Source organism: Rhea pennata, chromosome 3 (genome assembly GCF_028389875.1).
Source record: "Rhea pennata isolate bPtePen1 chromosome 3, bPtePen1.pri, whole genome shotgun sequence".
Lineage (NCBI taxonomy): Eukaryota > Metazoa > Chordata > Aves > Rheiformes > Rheidae > Rhea > Rhea pennata.
Window position 1 is genome coordinate 61655154 of NC_084665.1, and position 19402 is coordinate 61674555.

At 37.4% G+C, this 19402-nt stretch overlaps 1 protein-coding gene across 3 annotated transcripts in view; it reads left to right on the forward strand.

The window, feature by feature from the left end:
• The window catches only part of TULP4 (TUB like protein 4), a 163472-nt gene that overhangs the window by 79570 nt on the left and 64500 nt on the right, over window positions 1–19402 (forward strand). The window lies entirely within an intron of this gene.

Genomic DNA, 19402 nt, shown 5'->3' on the forward strand with positions numbered 1-19402 from the left:
CTCATTCGGTCATCATCTTGGTGAAAAGCAGTCTTCATTGGATTGTAGGTCCCATTTCTCATTCCTCACTTTTGATCCATCTCCCTTACTCTTAAAATCCCCCCTTTTTTTTTCTGTTACTGCAGGAGGAAGATAGTGTAATTTATATATTATGACATGAATCATTCAGAGCCGTGTCATGAGATTAGCTTTTTTTTCCCCCCAGAAAGATCGCTAGCTGTTCAGTAATAGAAACTGTTTAGTTAAAATAATAATAATAATAATAAAATTGACTTGTTTGATCTGCTAGTGATGTCACTGCTGCTGTTATTACAAGTTTCTGGGAGCGTGAATGACCCCCATGCTATTTTGCTTCACCTGTTGTTCTTTAGGAAGGTGCTGTACTCCAAAGATCCTACAAGACATGACTGTAACAAAGAGTACCCACGGCACAAAACTCACTGTCCTGACTGATTGTTTTCAGATCTGCGTGCAAATGTGAAAATGGCTTGAAGCCACTCTAGACAGCCATTAACTAGACTCCTGTGTATGGAGAGACACCAAAATTGTGATTTAATAATAGCTGTGTAAAGACACAGATCATTCGCCCCCGCTCTGTGCATATAACAGAACTCTTATCGTTTTTTTTTTACCACATACTTACCATACTGACTTTAAAAATGATAGCGTTCTACTTAAAAAAAAAAAAAAAAAAAAAAGGAAGAAAATGGAAAATCTGTTGTGTTAGTTACTGATAAAAGTGTATTTCTTAAATCTCAACTAATGAGAAAATGTTCTAATAATAGAATCAATAAATCACATTAATCATCTGCAGTCAGTTAAAAAAAAATCCTGCAATATACCTTCTAATGCTATGTAAAAATCTGTATTAAGTATTAAAGTTTGGCTTCATTCCACCTTTTTCTATAGAAGGCAGTTCAACTATTGCTTTCATTTGTGGAATCTTTACTTGGTATTTAACTTAAAATATTATTTCCTGAGTATCATCCTATTACTTACAGTAACATTTAATAATGCCTTACTTTCCTTGTTTTTCCACATCATCTCAGTATTGCTGACTGTTTTTGTGACTCTACTTTGCCAGTGTGCATATTTTTAGTTTTATTATTTTCTTCTAAGCCAATATCTTGAAAATTTTATTTACTTCTATTGCTTTTTAAAATCCGGCAAGAATGTTAAAAAAATACTTAAAAATCTGTAAAGTACCACAAAGAAAAGTAGCAAACAAAAATTTTCTTTAGCCCAATCTAAAAAAATAAAAAAAAATTTTTTTACTTTCCAGTGATGCGGAGCTTATAAGCTAGCTGGCTCAGGTTCTTGGATATGGATCAGAGAACTTTCATCTCCAGGCTGTGGTTCGTATACTGGCTCAGTTAAAGATTGAATGTTCTTGCTCTTTGGTCTATGAGAAGCAAGTCAATTTTAACTCATTTCCTTGAAAGCTGCTCTCTGCACCAAAGGTAATCAATACCTTTGCTAATATTTACAGCAGATGAGGTTAGATATTATCCTAGACAGTCTAATGTGTGTTTCCTGAGCTATCATTCTTACGGCTGACAATCTGGTAATCTCACGGTGATTTTTGCATTACTTCAGGGTGCACAGGGTGCTTCAGGTCCCAAACTACAGTCCAGTCCTTGGCTGTGTTGTGTGAATTCAGTCATTCTGCATTTTCGGAAGAGCTAGACTTCTCAGCAGTACTATTCCTAGTCTGCTTCTTGGTTTTGTTTTCTAGATGAAAAACTTCAGGGACAATCCTTTCTAATAAACAGCAATTCCAACAACATGAGGGTCTCTTCTGGTTGAGGCTTCCTTATGCTACGGCAATAAAAAAAAAAAGTGGTAATTTTTGTTTTCTAGGATTGTCTGGTTTGCATATTGTGATCCTTCTGTGTGTGTAATTGATTGAATGCCTTATAGCTCCCTTGCCTTTATAGAAATAAAATTATTGGTCCCTTGGCCAACTATATCAGTAGTGAAACTAGTGCAAATTTTGTTTTGTAAGAAATTGAAGATAAAACTGCTTACAGAAGTTTGCTCTGAATACAGCCTGCACGGAATTATGGGTCAGCCAAAGCAAGGGTGGCATTTTCAAAATCTGCTATTTGACATTTCTTAGTTTTGCATTTTCTTAGCTAATATTCAAATTGTGAGAAACAGATTTATATCGCATTTGTTGCAAATTAAGTGGGCTGGTGGGTCTCAGGTCTGAATCATAGCCTCCATGTGGTTTAATAACTAACAAAGTAATTCTTAGGGAGTTATTTCTCCCTAAAAATGTCTTATTTACCGTAATATACTAAACTAAAAGTTTTGCATATAAACGTTAGATATTTTAGTTATCTGTATTGTGCTTGTATGTGGGGATTATGATATTTTGGAAAAGAAATGGATGGCTGCTACTTCAAAGTAAAGGCTCAGAAGAGCCAGGAGAGATTCAGATTGCTTCCTACAGATGATACACTTAGTTTTTGTGCCTACCTCTCTTCATTGACTTTGTAGAGAGTAGGAATCTAATACTCTTGAAGAGCTTTCAAGATTATCTGCATTGTTCAACCCATTCTTGATTATAGATACTCTGTCTAGATACCTAAATTTGTGTTAGACACTTTGCAAATGGCCTTAACTGTAGATTCCGGAGAAGCCTAAATCAAAGAGTGGAATCCCATTATCTTATGTGCTGTGCAAACACAGGATAAAAAGAGAGTATTTGCCCCGAATCTTAACAATGTTCAAATTAATCTTTGTGGTTGCAAATGGTGGGAGGGAGGAAGCGTGATTCCACTCTGAGCTAGATAGCATCCATCCTTGTGAATGCTAAGGTGAGAAAAGATGATGGACTCTTCATGAAGCATCTGTTTGCTTTCTTGTTAAAAGATTAATCTGTTTTGAAGAAAAACGTGAAGTGTGCTGAAAGCATGCAGGAGTACTTACGCACTTATTTATATGGCATGTTTATAAACACGGCCAGCAAACTATATGTTTTGTAAGAGTGAGAAAAAGTTGGGTTTTGGAATTTGTTTCATGCATTCCCTCTCCTAACGATGGAGTGGATTCAGTATAACAGAACTTTATCCTAACTTTATACAACCAACGGCCTCTTTTATTAGAAGAGAAAAGGAGATGTTTTGTGTTTAGGCTAGCATCTTTATACCATTCGCCAGAGTGGCACACATTTCCAAAGGGCAATTATTCTGGATTTGGGGAACATTTGGGCATCCCTAACCATACAAAGTATGGTGGAGAGTGCCCTTTCCCCACTCCTCCTTCAACCAGTTAGCTGTACCAAAGGCTTTTTGCTGAAGGAGGCTCTGCAGTCCGTTGTTGGCTCAAGTAGGTTGCAAGGGCCCTCAGTGGTATGGCAGAAGTGCATGGAGTTATACGGAGAACTGGCATGCAGGCATTGGGTTAAATGCTCTAGTACTAGTACACTGCTGTAGCAGTGTTTGGGAACCGCTTGTAACTCTTGTCTTCCATAAGCTTTCCCTCCATTTTCAGAAACATTGTGGTGCTTTCTGCCATTTGCTGATGTATTCTGTCCCTGTGCCTTTCCACAGAATCATAGAATCAGTAAGGTTGGAAGGGACCTCTGGAGATCATCTAGTCCAACCTCCCTGCTCAGCAGGGTCACCTAGAGCATGTTAGACAGGGTTGCATCCAGGCGGGCTTTGAATCCTCTAGGCGCGGAAGAGGGAAGCATCTGAAAAGCAGGTACCTAGTTCCCCTCCTAGCAGTAAGGTCTAACAGGAGATTTTTGCTTGGCTGTGGGATGTGTGGCCATTCAGATCGCTGCTGTTGGGTCCGCAGCTGGGAAGGTCTCTCACCTTCTCCGATGGTATTGTTTTAAAGGGAGAAGCCTGGGGACAAGCATAGAGAATACTCTGAACTTCTCTTAGGGGAAATCTGAAAATTGCAAGAAAAAGAAACGGAATGGACCAAGTAGTCCCAAACCCAAAATGGCGCATGGAGAAGTGACAAAAAGGCATCTTTTGTACTGCACAAGCAGATTTACGGTTTGTAGCAACTTCTTTAGGGAAAAGAAAAAAAAAAGGCAGATTATGATCTGTAACAACCTAGACCAGTTTGGGCCTTAACCAGCTACATTTATGCACTCAGAATAGTACAGATATTTAAGATGCTGACAACTGAAATAAAAATAAAGGAGGTTAAGTCAGTTTTACTACCCTAAAAATTGAGTGAGCAATTCCTTGCTTTTGTCTTACTCTTTCTGTCTCATCATCCTGTCTTTTCTCTTCTCTTCCCCTTTTCTGCATTTCTTTTAGTCTCTGGAAAGCAACTATTCCTTTCAGTTTTCTTTTTTGCTTTTTTTTTAGCTCATTCTGGATATGTATTCCTTCAAGGCATCGGTGTTAACGATTGAGGACTTTTGGTAGTGTTGATTCTCAGCAATTTTGTACATATCTAGTTAGTATATCGTTAATTTAGGATTCTCCGCAATATACTTGCGCTTCTGGCTCAGCCTGCCCTCAGACCTGGGAAGCAGATGCCTGTCTGCAAGCGCTGTAGTGTGAATTATGAGTGGCACAAAAACATCTCTGTCCTTCCAGCATAAAGAGGAGTTGCTCAGAGGCATCGGAGGGGCAGTAGCAGTTGTGGGAGGTTCGTCTGCTCCCATGTTGGAGGGTGGTTGCATTAGCAGCTTGGGAGCTGTGCTCAGCCTGGTTTTAGGCAGCACTTTCTGATGAATGAGCTGGCCAGAGCCAAAGCTGCTGCTTCACTGGAGCCACTGGGTTGCATAGTGCCAGGCAGTGAATTGGGGGCAAGACTTGTGACGTGATTCAAAGTCACTTTGGCTCTCCTCAATTTGATTTCTGTGGTCCTTATCACTCTCTCTTCCCTTCTCAGGTTTCCCTTCCCTGAAGGCAGCTGCTGGTCATTTAGATTCTCCTTCTCATGTCTTTCGTTGTCCTTAGAAGCTCTGGTGCTGAGCAGTTGTTCTGCCCTTTTTATATTCCCTATTTTACTATTTCTTCCCTCATTGGCATCTTTAGCCTTGAAAGTAGAGTATGTTTCATTTTTCACTTCTTCCTTTTCTGTGTCAGTCTCAGCAATTATATTGGCATCTTCACAGCTGCCCCTGGTGCTGCTAGCTGAGCACCGTGTAGATGAGCCCTCTCAGATGCAGCTGGCAGGGGCTTCAGGTGGCCCGTGGTGGAAGTTAGGGCAGCTGTCCTACATTTGCAAAGCAATTTGGCTTAATTTGGTCATTCTCACAAAAAGATTTGGGAGACACTGTCTCTATGGGTCATGCAAAGCTGGTCCAAACAGTCAAATAAAAATCACACAAATGCTTCCCTATCTGAATTTCTGTAACTAATTTACAGTCACTGATATTCCTCAGATGGCCAGAAATGTTCTACAATTGCATGCAACTCACACAGAAGTCTTACGCTTAGACTTTTCAGGGTAATGATAGTTTATTACTTCTTTGAGAATTCAGGAAGTCCCAGTTGAGCAGTGAAATGCCCAGTTACACCATTTATCTCCATTCTACCTTACAATTCACCTTAGTTAGATTAGTGCACAGCTATTATCATCTGAGAAATGTTAATTGATTTGAAATCCTGATCTATACTCTTATTTAAGTTTAGAATATTTTAACTTCCTTGTGTTTGAAAAAGTTCATTAAGGTTGAAGTGTTGTAGCTGTCAGAGAAATAATCGCACTTAAGCAACACTCGTTTTTATGCCTGCTGCTGAATTTTAAGATCTTTTCTTTTTACATTGCTGACAGAATCAAATTTTTATTGCAGTTCTTAATGGAGGAAGTTCATCTCTGTGAGGACAGCTTGCACAAAGGCTGTGGTGCAATCATGCCCCACATAAGATGTATTTGGAGGATTGCTGTATAGGTGCAAGCTGTGTTGTATTTTACCCAGTGCAGTATATCAAGAAAGTCATTGGCTGGATTCTGGTTATAAAATTTTCATATGCCATACTACTGGTGGCGTACTGGTAGGAAACTGAAATAATTTGTCATTTCACAAGGAGAACAAGTTTTGTTGCTTTCTTTTCTGTGTTAACGAGCACAGTTCTACAAAAAATACTATATATTACATTTCTATTGGTTTCTTTTAAAGTTACCTAGAAAGGCAACTTTTTTTTTCTTTAATAATGTTCTTGTCCAGGCATATATACATGTATGTAGTTAAAATACTATATTTCACTATTGAATGAACATTTTATCAGGAAATTTTAGCCACCAAACTGGGAAGATAGAGTGTTAGGAAGTGTGCCTCTGTCATAGTCCCTTTCTCGTGATTTTTTGCAGCAATTCACTACCCTTGGGCTATTCCCAAACAAGATAGCGTTCTCAAAATTTAAGAGGAACTGTAGGAATTCCCAACAAACTGATGTTGTGAAAGGCGAGGAGGAGAGAATTTCAGTTTGAGTAAGAATGGTTTTAAACTGTATTTTTTAATATTCTATCTCATTTTGTGTCTTGTTATTTGTTGGTGATTCATCTTTTTGCATATAATATGTGGTTTCAAACAGTATATTGTCTTTGATTGCTGTTTTAAAAAACATAGGTAATAGAAGCCATAGACTTCTGCTCTGTGGCTCTGCATCCAATATTTTTTCTGTATTTTTACCTAAGGGGAAAAAAACAGAAGGAACTTCTGGGGTGGGATGGGACATGTTTTTCCCCCCTTTTTGGAACTTCTAATAAAAATGTACATGGCCTCTGAATTAATAAGCAGTGATGATGCAGGGGGGGAGTCAGTGAGGGTCATTTAGTTCTTGTTTTTAAAGTTTGAAATTGATTTACACTCAACTGCTTCTGCACAGCCCAAAAGTGAATGTAAATATGAAGTTTGTAAAGTAGACCTAATTTATATGAGCTGTAATGTTGCATTGTAAAAACAGTAAAATAGGACCTTCATGAAATGAGCATTGGGTTTATAAACTTTTAATTTAATGTAGGCTAAATTCCAGAGAATTTTTAACCTGGTGCCTTTTTTATATTTTTTTCCTGTGGGAAAGTATTTGACCCTGGATGTTAGAACTCAAGGAATTGCCATTTCTGCACTATTATTGCATCTGTCTTATTTTTAACAGCAGTGGACCTTTCTTAATGGTGCCTTCAGTGATTGCCTAGAAAAAGATATTTTTGTATCATTTTTGGCTTAAGCTCAAATTACAGAGAGGAAACGGTTGTTTTTAAGCTAGAACAGTAGTATCTTCTTTCTGTATTGTAGTGTTTTTATTTGGACAAAAACTAAAGCAAAGCTAAATCTCACTTTTTAAGGAGGAATGAGATGAAAGTTTTTTTTATGCTTTGCTTATCCTTGTCAACATTCAGTTTTGATTTCTTTTCAGCAAACTTGGGCTCACCTGTGCTCTTCTAGAAAGTATGTGTGGGCAGTTAAGCAGAACTATCTTGCAGAAAGGCCTGAGGAGAGCAAGACCCTTACTACGAGGCAGTGGCAGTTGTGTGTGTGTGTTAGAAAGGAGTGTCTTTCACTGGGAGTGAGCCTGTTCATGGAAACAGGTATCTTTTCTATGAAAGAGCTTTGGGGTTTTTAGCGTCCTTGTGAAGGAAAGCACCGAGCCCTTCACCGCTACAGTTCTCCTGTCTCCAAGATGGAAGGAGAAACAGGCCCCTGCAAGTCTCCCTTCATAGAGTGAACTTCAACAGTCTCCTCTAGGTGGGGAACTGGCTTCGTGCTTTAATTCTTCTCAGATTACATCTACTTTCTTTAATAGTATTTGAAAGAATAGTTGAAAAATTGGTTCAAATGAGAATTGGTAACCAAACATCTTGTCGATGCATTATGTTCGTATCACTTGTCACTTCCATTTCTCATATGCAACTTCCAGTTCTGGCAAGGGCCATGGCAGAGGTGCTCAGCTGTCCAGATACATTTACTGGATATACTTTGCATATAGGCAATTTCTGTATTTTCTTAAAAATGACGCCTACAGCTTTAATTCTTTGAGGCCATGATTAAATGCAGTGGTTCCAAAGTGAAAGAAGTAATTGCCATTTTTTCTTTGAAATAGACACTGTAAGTCACCTCATTCTTAGGAGCATGATGTCTCGTTTGACATCTGTGAGGGGTATTGGGGGTGCTTGCCTCCACGGTAAGTGCTCAGGTGGCATGCTTTGTGTTCTGGGAATGCACGAAATGTTGATATGGCAAATCCTTTCAGTACTGGGGTTAATACATTTTGTAGGTGTATTTCTTAAAAATGAAGTGTACAACTTATGGAATGTAAGGTGATTGGTAAAGCTTTAGAGCCTTTCTGAGCCCTCGTTTTGGCAGTTTACTATCAAAGCTCCTAAATGTATTCAGTGAGATGTTGACAGTCTAGGTATTTTTAAAAAGACTTCTTACTCACACTAAGTACACTTTATCCCCAAAGTAGTTATCAAAACAAGTTTTTATTGCAGTTGCCTGTTTGCCAGAATCATCCCCTAGAGCCTTTAAAGGTCACACTGCTTTTCATTGAGGGTTGGATGCCAAACATAAGATACCTTTTAAAAATAGGCATATGTGATAGGTTGGATGCCAGCCCTAAGATACCTTTCAAAAATAGACGTACATGGCATTCATCTCCAAAGCAAATAAACACAACTAGTCTGGGAGCATCAAGGCTCTTCCCCGTGGATAAGCAACCATGCTAATGCTTGCTAAGGGTACCAACTGCTCACATGCTGGCATTCTTGAGAGGGGGCGAGCAAGCAAGCGTTGAGTGCTTACCTCCCGCTTGCTTCGTCAGAAGGCTAGCGCTGGGAACTGTAGGACCGTTTGAAATGAACTGTCAGGAACTTTGCACTGCTTCTGCCTGGCCTTTTTTCTTTCTGTAGCAGAGCAGCCCATTTCAGTCATTGTCAACCTGGAACATTCTCTGAGCATTATGGGGGGAAAAAAAAGGAAAAAAAGAAAAAAACATGAAGAGAGGGAGAAAACAAGAGCAAGAATTTTGAACTACCATGTTTTACCTTAATCTCGTAGCATGAATGTATTAATTTGATGCAACTTAATAGCCTCATTCCATGCTTTTTTTTCCAAGTAAATTGTTACTTGAAAATGAAAAAAGCAATGGAATAGGGAAAGTTATGTGTCTGTTTTAAAAAAGAAACAGCAAAGAGACAAGATAAATAGCATTCAGTTTAAAAAGGTATCTTGAGTGTTAATACTATCAAAATGAGCAGTTTTGCAGATATAATGATTTGTTTTAGACCATATAATTTATTCATTTTCTCAGACTGGCGGTAGTAAAGGCCTGTAGCTCAAGACCCCAAAGCAGCTGTACCAGTCAGATTGCAAGTCCATCTAGAGCAGGATCTTGTCTCTGCAGTTGACCTAACAGGAATGCCCAAGTCTGAGCAAGAATAGGGTAAACGTGCAGGATACTTATGTGAGTACTGTTCTAGCTTCCAGTAGCTCAGATTTCATGGACTTTTCTGAGCCATATTTTATGTTTTCTGTATATTTAGTATTGGCCAGTAGATTTCTTGACTGCAAGCTTGTCCAACCTTCTGTTGTAATGGTCCTGTAATGTTTTAGTGTCTGCAGTATTGCACAGCAAGGAGTGTGGCAGTTTAGCTCTGTCGTGTGAAGTGCTACCTCTTTTTGTTTGCATCAAATCTGCATCCTACTAGTTTCAGTTGATACCCCCTAATTTGAAACACCATTTTTTTTTTCTAGGCTACTTATGATTTATAAACCTTTATTCATTTCTTCTTCAACAGTCTTAACTAACCTAAAACTACAAGCATATAAGAAACAGCCATATCCTCTATCATTTACTTTGCTTTTTTCTGAATCTCTAGTAGTTCTCTTGCAGCCTTTTTGAGATGTGTCCAGAACTGCATGTGGTATTCAAGAATGAATTTATAAAGTACTAAAATAATGGTCTCTATTTAGGAAAGGAAAAGAGAGCAATGCAATTAACCATCCCAGTGTTCTTACCTTCTGAAGCCATTCTTAAGGGGCAGAGATACTCATGTATAGATTCATTTAGACTCTTGGCCTGAGGTGCTTGAGTTAGTGGTCTGTTTGGATACCTACTCCAAGCCCACAGTTCACTGAAATCACGCACTTAAAATCTGAATGGCTTTTTAAGGAATTTCTCTCTACTAATAGAGGCAGCCGAAAGTAGCTGATCTCTTAAATTAGGTACCTTAGTTGATCCACTTTAAAGTTCAGTCAGAAGAATCTAGGCATAAGTGATACGTGAAGGCTACAGAGACGTCTGTGGTAGGAGGAAGGTACAGAGTTGGACATGCATCTTTCAATGCACTGGTTAGCATCTCCATTGCTTCTCCAGCCTTACTCTGATTTCAGGTAGAGCAAGGTTAGGTCTCCAGCTGACACTTGTGTCATACTTAGCTTATTGTTAATATTACGTCATAAAATAGATTTTCGATTAAACAAAAAAAAAAAGCTATTCAGATTTGGTCCTTGTGTGGAATTTTTTGTATTTTCAAAAGTACTCAGTAGTTGTTATACTATCTCTCATGTAAATGTTATATTTGTTTAAATAGTATTTATAGAAATTAAAACTCCTTTTCAAGGATGAGAAAAACCAAGATGATAGCTGCTGGCAGAGTAATTTTTTTTGCTCTCTCTCTCCAAGTAAAAAGTAGAATCCTGGATAAAATGACAGCAGACCTTTAGTGTAAGAGTCAAAGTGAAAACTGCTGCCCATGGTAGCAGCTGTGCCCCTCCGGGCCCGCGAGCGGCTGCAGCGCCGTCAGCGCCCGTTGCTAGCACCCGCAGTTTCTCCAAACACCAGCGGCGGGGGTAAGGGTTATTAAAGGACATCCTTGTGGCCCCTTCAATATCTGGAGGCTGTTCCAGTCCTGCCAGGAAGAAAGTTAATTTTCTTATTGAGATTGAAGAAACATTGAGAAATTTGATGTTTTTCTTTTCTTTTCTTTTTTTTCTTTCTTTTTTTTTTTTTTTCCTGGCAATCAAGAAAAGCCTATGTCTCAAAGAATTTGTTCGTGAATCTATAACCACAGTAACAGGTGTGTATGGACAGTTTTTCCTCAGACACTTCCCAGGAATGCCCTGTACTGTGAGATGTGAAGTTAGGGCCCAACTCTGTGATGGTGTGAATTTCTTCAGCTCGCGTTGCTTTTACGGGAAGCTGCAGAACTTCACGTAACTGCTTTTGGAGAGCTCAAGAAAACTCCTTTTGATGTTGATGAAAGGATTCCCTGTGCCTTTCTCCTGCAGAAATGTCTGGGTGGGATGAACTCCTCTCTGCGAGTTGGTCCCCCAGAACTCCCTTGAAACATAAAAAGGATTATATGAAAATTTTAAACACTTTTTAGAGGTTCACTCTTTGACTGCTGATACAGATCTGGTCCTGTCTCCCCATTCCCTCACACATTTAACCAAATATGCAAATATGTCTAAGGCATGGCTCATTTCTAATCTGTTCTAAGGAAAATAGGTTTTTTTTCTTTCTGTAGATTTCTTAGTGAACAAAAACGTGAAACAATCTGTATGATTTCCTCAAATGCCTTAATTCTGACATTGGAGAAGTTTTTTCTGTGCTATTCAGAAGGAGCTATGACTTCACTTTGATATGCTTAACCAAAATGATGAAAGATGGGGAAAGAAAGCAAGATATCTAGACACTGACTGTTCTAAATTTGCAATTCTTTAGCTGCAGCACAATGTTTGTTATTCAAAGTAGTATTCTTCTTCTTAATAATACTTCCTTCATGCATTATTATAGCTGAAAAACTGACAGTTACGTATGTAAAGCAGAGCACTTATAGCTCGGTGTGATGTCTCTGGAAACAAAAAGTCAAAGCTCTGTGTACGCGTGAAAGACAGTGAATGTATCATTAGGTAATGCTGTATGAGAAAAGGGGGATAGCAAGATGTGAGAGTGCCACTCTAAGAGAAGTCTACCACATCTGCTTATTTTTTGTCTAGTATTATTAGTAGGAAGCATGCTTATATAATAGTCTTCGCCTGTGTGACTGAACTAGTTTGAATGGAGAGAAATATCTTGACATCATGGGAAAAAGTGAAGCTCATAACTCAAGATGCAAGTGAGAAAATTTGCAAACAGTATATAGGAAATTAGAAGGGAGAAAATTAAATAGCCTTTATTTTTTAATTATTAATACTTAAAAAATGGTTCAACTTTGTTTCACTGAACTAAACACAGGCAAAACCAGATTTCCCAAGTAATTTTGTGGTTCCAGACAGTCCATAGCTGAACTTACATCTTTTGAAACGCCTAAAAACACACCTTTGCCGTTGTGAACGCCCTGGTTGTCACAGCACGCACGCAATGAAGTCTGCGTGAATGAAGCCGGCCGCAGGATGGGCGCCACGATTTGCTGTTCACAGCCGTAAGCAAACGGAGGAGCGCGGCGGAGCGGAGCTGGGCTGGGCTGACGAGCTGCCCCGGCTGGGGCAGAGTCTGCTGGGGGCAGACTCTGAGTGGGGCTTGCCTCTTCCAGGTTTCCCCGCTGATTTTGCCAGCTGGGAGGACACTCGTTAGCTATGGAAGATGTCAAAGTAACTGGGGGAAAAGGGTTTTAAGTGCCTGGACTTGTGCGTATTGTACCAATTCCAGAGGGCGGTGTGTCCTGCCGGGTGGTTTTCCTGGCATATACTGTGGGGCTTTAATCAGGGTAACAGAGCTAACCCTGTAAGCAAGTCGTACCGCTTAACAAAAGGGCTAAGGGCTTGCATGCACTGAATGATACTCAAACTGGGCTTTTTAATCTAAGAGCAGTAAAATAGGGAGCTATTCAGATTTGCATGTCTGTTTTAAAAATTAATCTCTCTTTTTTTTTTCTTTTTTTTTTTTGAAATTCTTTCTTTAAGGATCACATCTAATAGTTTTGAATATGAGGAACTTACTGCACTGAACTGCCCAAGTTTCAGATTCTAGTTTTAAAATAGACTTGTTCTGGAGAATAAAGTTTTACTATCTCATGAGAAGTATTTGCGTTTAACAATAAGATTATTGAGGTAGATTTGCTTTCTTTATTACCTTATCTCAAAATAGATGTTAATATATTTCAGTCATCTAGGTGTTGATGTGGGTACCAAATGGGAATCATCTAGATAAATATGAGTTCTGAACTACTGCTTGTGATTATATAAAAGAATAACACTAACACATCCCTTCATCTTTGTTGTCATTAATAAAGCGTAGTATGGGCTAGTGTGTTGCATGTACAATACACACTATGTGCATGATTTCTATGTGTTTGTAAATACGAGTGGAGCTCAATCTGCTTACCAGGCAATTGCATAATATGGTTGCTCAATACAGCAGATAGATAATACTCTGATTCTAGATACCTTTTTCAGTTCCCTTTTTCGATGCTTTGTTTCAAGTCTGAAGTAATACAGTCTTTTAAAAACTGAAGACGTACCATTTCTGCCCTGCTTTTAGCAACTGTATCTCTCTGCTGCGTATTAATGTCACATCTATAAAGTTTGTTAGAGATGACTAATAATTCATTTTGCAGTTGTAGCATTTTGCATTTTATTTTAAATCTCTATCAGATGTGCAACTTAAGTACTTCCTTAAAAGTACAGGATTGTAAGAAGTCTTCGAATTACTGAATCCTGTGCTCTGCTGTCGGAGGCGTTATGCAACATAACCTCCTTCATTAGCTTCTCTATTTCTGTCTTCAAAACAGTCAGGTCTTTTACCTTCACTGCTTTGAAGGCTGATTCATATAATCACTCTCAATAGCACTGGAAATGTAATATGATTCATTAGGAAAAAAAAGGCCAGCGGTTGCATTCAGTGTGTAATGCTGTATATGCTTGATGGAGCACAATGCATCAAATCCTGTGCACCCTTAGAGTTCACCTGTAGTTTCAGAAGTGCCCAGGGCAGATACAGGAACTTGGTTCTCTGCGTGTGGCCAGCTGTTCTGTGATTGAATATTTTCAGTCAAGTATTCTCTACTCTGTATCACTGCGATAGTCCGTACATTAGCAAATCTCCATAGTCTATACTAAGAAGTGAAAATCAATGTTGAAAACCACCTGCATCTTTCACAGCATATGCCTGCTCTCCAGTAGAACTGACGGAGAATAGAAAAGGAGAGAAATGCAATTACAGCGAGTGTCGTTCATTTTCTGTAATAAAATCTATCATTTTATTCTAATTTTGGTATGGAATTCTAGGAACTAATTGCTTTTGCCATTTATCCATTTATTTTCTCTAGGTGTTTGTCCCCCACTGCTATAGCAATTATATATCATATGTTTTAAGAACCACAAAGATATGATTTTAGTAATAAATATTCTGAGGCATTTTGGATCAAGGACTTCTGCTCTTCAAAGGCTGATTGATATTTTCAACCATCTCCAAAATCTGTGGTGAATTAAGGAATAATAAAAGCTCTCAGAATGCTGTAAATTTAAGCAAAGTCTAGTATTTTGTCATAAAATATGAAATGCAGTCTAATAAAACTGGCTGTGTCATGTAATGAATTTAAATCATAGAGCCTGGTTTCCATTCGGAAGAAGTTGCATTTGCTATAAGTCACATTTACTAATCCCAAAGTATGCAGTTACTCAAAATTCCTTGTCTAAACTTCAATAAATAGTAACATAGCTAGCTGGCTGATGGTCTTTTGATGGCAGTGTCTTTCTAAGAAATTTGATAGTCTTTGAGGCCAGAGATTTATTAGACTTTGTTTTCTCATTTGTAATAATGGACCGAAAAATATTAGACATAATAAAATGAGATGAAAATGGAATTTTATAACAAAATTAAAGGTATAATTGTAAAAAAAAAAATTATTTGTTGCTTTTTTACTTAGAACAATACAGATGTTTCCCTTTGTCACATGACAAAGCTTTTTCCAAATAGCGTCTGTGAAGTGATTTCAAGCAACTGTGGTTCATAAACTATAGTTTGTTTGCACAACATTTCTCTTACAAAAGTATTATCAACTATTTTGTTCTTGATTAGCTCATAACACTTGCAGTGAATGCACAATCATGTTTATGGTCAAATGTAGACATTTTAAATTAGAGTTTTGAAGATTAATAATCCAATATTTTATTTAGATGCTTTTGGGCAGGAGAAGAAAGTGGGAAATTGGGAGACTAACAAATTAAAATTTACATGTTTTATTAAAAAGGAGTAGTGAAATTCAATGAGAAGTAATGGATTACGATTTAAAGAGGGCAGTTGCTCAAGTACATGTAGACAGGTCAAGCTGTGTAAAGGAAAACAGCAAAAAAGGAGAAATAACAGAAATCTGGTCTGGAATCATATAAGCGAATAGTGGCTTCCACTGTCTTTTCCACTGACCCTGTAAGGGTCAGTATTGCTCTAGGTGGAACAGAAATGGTTGTACAAACTAGGATGATTACTGAGCTGGTACCTTCACAGCAGAGAATCACAATTTCTTTTGGGAATCTACAGTTTCTTTTTAATTCTTTAAACTAAGCTTCAAGTTGCAAGGAGTGGTTGTGTGTAATCCCATCAGGTTTGTATTCTCGAAGCGTATGCCCTGATCAAAATTGATTGCAATCTTTTTTAAAGAGCTTTTTAGAAGTCTTTGCTTTGCTGTATCATTAAGCTTTTTGTTTTAGTGTTAGGTACGTCGGAAATACAGCAACCTTAGGCAACTTGATCAGACCTCTCATTATCTCTGAAGCAGGATGATTCATCATTCCCTGTTTTCTTCTAATAAAAATAATGATGTCTTTCACTTAATTAATACTGTGTAAGGAAAGGTATCTGCATAGGTTAGTCCCTCAATTGAATTAAGAATATTTTCTCTTTCTTAATTGGCTTCTCTTTTAATATATTATCAAGTTTTTTATGTTGAGGAGAACAGATTGTCTCTGGCCAGCCGAGATGACTAGATAAGAATGTAACTGTGTGAGAAGGCTGAAAGGAAGATAGCATAAAGATAGCCAAGATGATAAAAGTATGAAGATAGTTACTAATTCCAGATATAATCAAGTTCATAATCCATATGAATTTACCACATGACTTCCAGGGGACAAAACTTCACTGACTATTGTCTTATTGATCAGGAATGGGAAAAAGCTAAGTTACTTAAGTGCTGGGGAAGTGTTTGGGGCTGCAAAGGTCTTCGTGTTCTGAATGGGTGGCTTGGTTCTCCCTCGACCTGAATGGAAACATTTGGTTGAAAATGAAGCTTAATCAAAATAATCTTTTCATGAAAACTGTGTCTTTTGGAAATAAATATTCAGAAATGCGTAGTTTTTATGTGTTTTGGGTTCTTGTTCTTAGTTCTATATTTAAAAAATCTATAATAATCATTTGACATTTGTAATATAGGTATAAAAATTTCAGGTGATGCTTCATAAATGAAAATTCCAGAGAGGAAAACACTACATCCATTTCAAATTCCCTAAGCTGAAACTTTTGAAATCTTTACAGAATTTTCCTTTCTCAACCTCAAATTATTATTTTAACAAACTGAAACAAAAATGTTTTTTTTGTCATTAACATGCTTTTGACATTATAAATGCTTTTAACCTCAAGCTACAGTTTTGTACTCTAACCACTTCTTTCAAAGATTTCTGCTAGAAGAGTCTTTTTTATTAGAAGAAATTAAAATGAATAACCGGAGACCTAAAATAGGACTAGAAAAGGTTGTATTTTACGTGAATTTCAATAATTTACTCAGGCTGGAACATTAGCTATAAAGAAACATCTATTGATAGTAAGTTGCTCTACCTGCTTTCCATGATTTATTATTAAGATGTGATCATAGAGCCATTACTTCGCCACTGTGGTTTCACTGCTGAGCTGAATCACAAGCAGAGCTTGGCAATTAGTCTTGTACGTACTGAAAAGTGTTGCCATGCTGAGTAATTGAGATGAATGTCCATTAGAGTGCAACCATCCTAAATATTACCAGAAGAGTAATATGCCAACCAAGGAAGTGTTGGTTCTACCTGAGGTTCCCTTTCTCGTGTACAGTGGTGTTAATAAAAAGCCCTTGAGGATGCAGAAGTGAACATTATTGCATAGTAGGATTCTGTGGGAGAGAGGAAAGGAGCATCTTCAGAGTTGCTCTTCGGGGAAGTGCTCTCAGACTGGGACTGCACACCCTGTGCTAGGAGGTGGGCACGACAACCCCCATGGTACTTGTATTCTGGCCTTTGGTCCCTGCTTGGGTTTTTAATGAGCTCAGAACTTAGAGGAAACAAAAATTAGAAGCAAAACCCTGAGCATTTTTTGAAATTGTGTGTTTTCTGTTTCATCTAGTGAATTATGCCTGCTTTCTTACACAATAATATATATGTTTATGAAATCATGGTGGCTTCTGTACAATGTATCTTTCACTGATAAATGACCCTGTCCTTTTAGAAAAATAAAACCAGCAAAAGAGAGAAGTATATTGTCATTATTCACCTAAATTTAAGACTGGTGGATTCAGATGCTTAAACACCTCTCTTCTGCCTGGGGATGACTTATTCAAAGTCTGAGCATATATTAGGAGCACCTGCATTAATGTCTGGTTTTGATTTTTCAAGTGAAAAAGTTATAAATGATTTGTATATAAACCTAATAATTTTTAATGTCTAGTGTGAAACTTAGAGCAGTGTCATAAAGAAAAATCCTTAATTTGTCATGAAGAACAGGTTTCAAAGGTTTTCTTTGCTAATTCTGCTTTATTCCTGCCATTAAAATATGTAGTCAGTTTTTAGGTAGAGTTTCTTGCACCTCTGGTATTAATTAAATTTAATCCTCCAAAATGAAGTTGACAATAAAACAATAAAAAATGGTATTTCAAAACGAGATAGAGCAGCTTAGTCCTGAGTAGCTCTATGAAGATGCTAAGCTGGCAAGTAGGGAACCATAAAAATAACAGAAGTGAAAATGGGGCCTCTGTGAGTTGAAGCTGTTAGTGAAAGTAATGATGTCTTTGGATTTATGGATTAGCAGTAAAATTCCTCTTTGCAACAAGCTAGTACAAAGCTTATGCATTATTTAAATGTGGTATTAATGGGGCATATTTTCAAACATTTTACATTTTAGTCAACATTAAAGTCAAAAGCCATCTTTATACTTAGGACCGTCCTTTCTTTCTTTCTTTCTGTCTGCTTCAAATATGCTAAATGTCCTAAAATGAAACTGGAGATGCTTAAAGCAATTGTGAAGTCAGCACCTGTGGTCAGATGCTAAATGCAAATGACAAACGTCTTTAAAATGACCTCATAAAATGATAATATTGGCTTCGTGTTTAAAAAAATTGAATTTTCAAATGCTATTACCAAATTACTTCTTAATGAATGTGTTATCACCAGGCATATGAAATCGTTGTCTCGCTTTCATCTATAATTATAAAGCAGTAGGTTTATTACCACTAAAGCTTCCAGCTTCTTGGTATTTTGACCTTTGTAGCTCACCAGACAGAGATTTTGGAAGTTACTAATTTGGATCTAATTGGGATGGATGGAGAGAAGCTCTAATTAATCTTGTTTATGTTTAAATGTATCCTTGGATGTTCTATTCAAATGCAAAGAAAATACAGGTAGAAAATTTGAATCAAGATTTATCTTCAAGTTTTAATAAGGATCCTATCTAAAATAGAAAAGAGATGAGGTGCATCAATTTAACTGTTGTCACTTTATCCATAATTTATATCATTAAGTCAACTGGTATGTCTAATCTGTAAAATCATATGCTCTTCTTGAATCTTAGCCAGAGAAAACAGGCCAATTTAAGACTGATAGTAGCACCTTTGATGGTATTAATTTAAAAAACCCATGACATTATTTGAGGAATTAGTTTTATCTTTTGTTGCTATATTCCTCTAAAAATTTATTCTGTTTTATCTGTGAGATGTCCAGTCTGGGGGTAGTCTAAGCACTAAAGGTCTGACTTTCAGTGGTGAAACATATCTTCAACTCTGTTTAGAGTCATTGTTAGCCAAAGTTGTTCTCAGTCTTTAAAGATCAAGATCTTGCAGTATTATCCTGGTGTTACATATGGTGCTTTCTTCATTTCTGTTTTAATACTGTCAGGCATCACGAGGAAATATAATTACGTAGTTGTTGCATTTTGCTTCAGGGTAGATGAAATGATGGCTCTGTATATGTGAGTTATAATAAATCAAAGGAGAATTTTGAAGCATCTGTAGTATTCTTGTTTAGAGGAGAGGCACAGAGTGCAACCTCAATCTAGCTGCTTATAATGTATTCCTTCTGCATTCAAACATTTCTGAAATTTCTGTGTTTTAATAGTTTGGTACTCTAGAATTTTGTTCATGTCACTGTTGATTTGAGTATTGAAACTCAATCTTGATATCAGAGCATTCAAATTGACTGGAAGTTAGCAGAGGTCAGATTTTGACCTAGAAACTGATAGTCTTTGAAGTCATGATGAGGGAAATCACTTGAAAGTGCGTTAGATGGTTTATATGGGGCCTTTGGTTT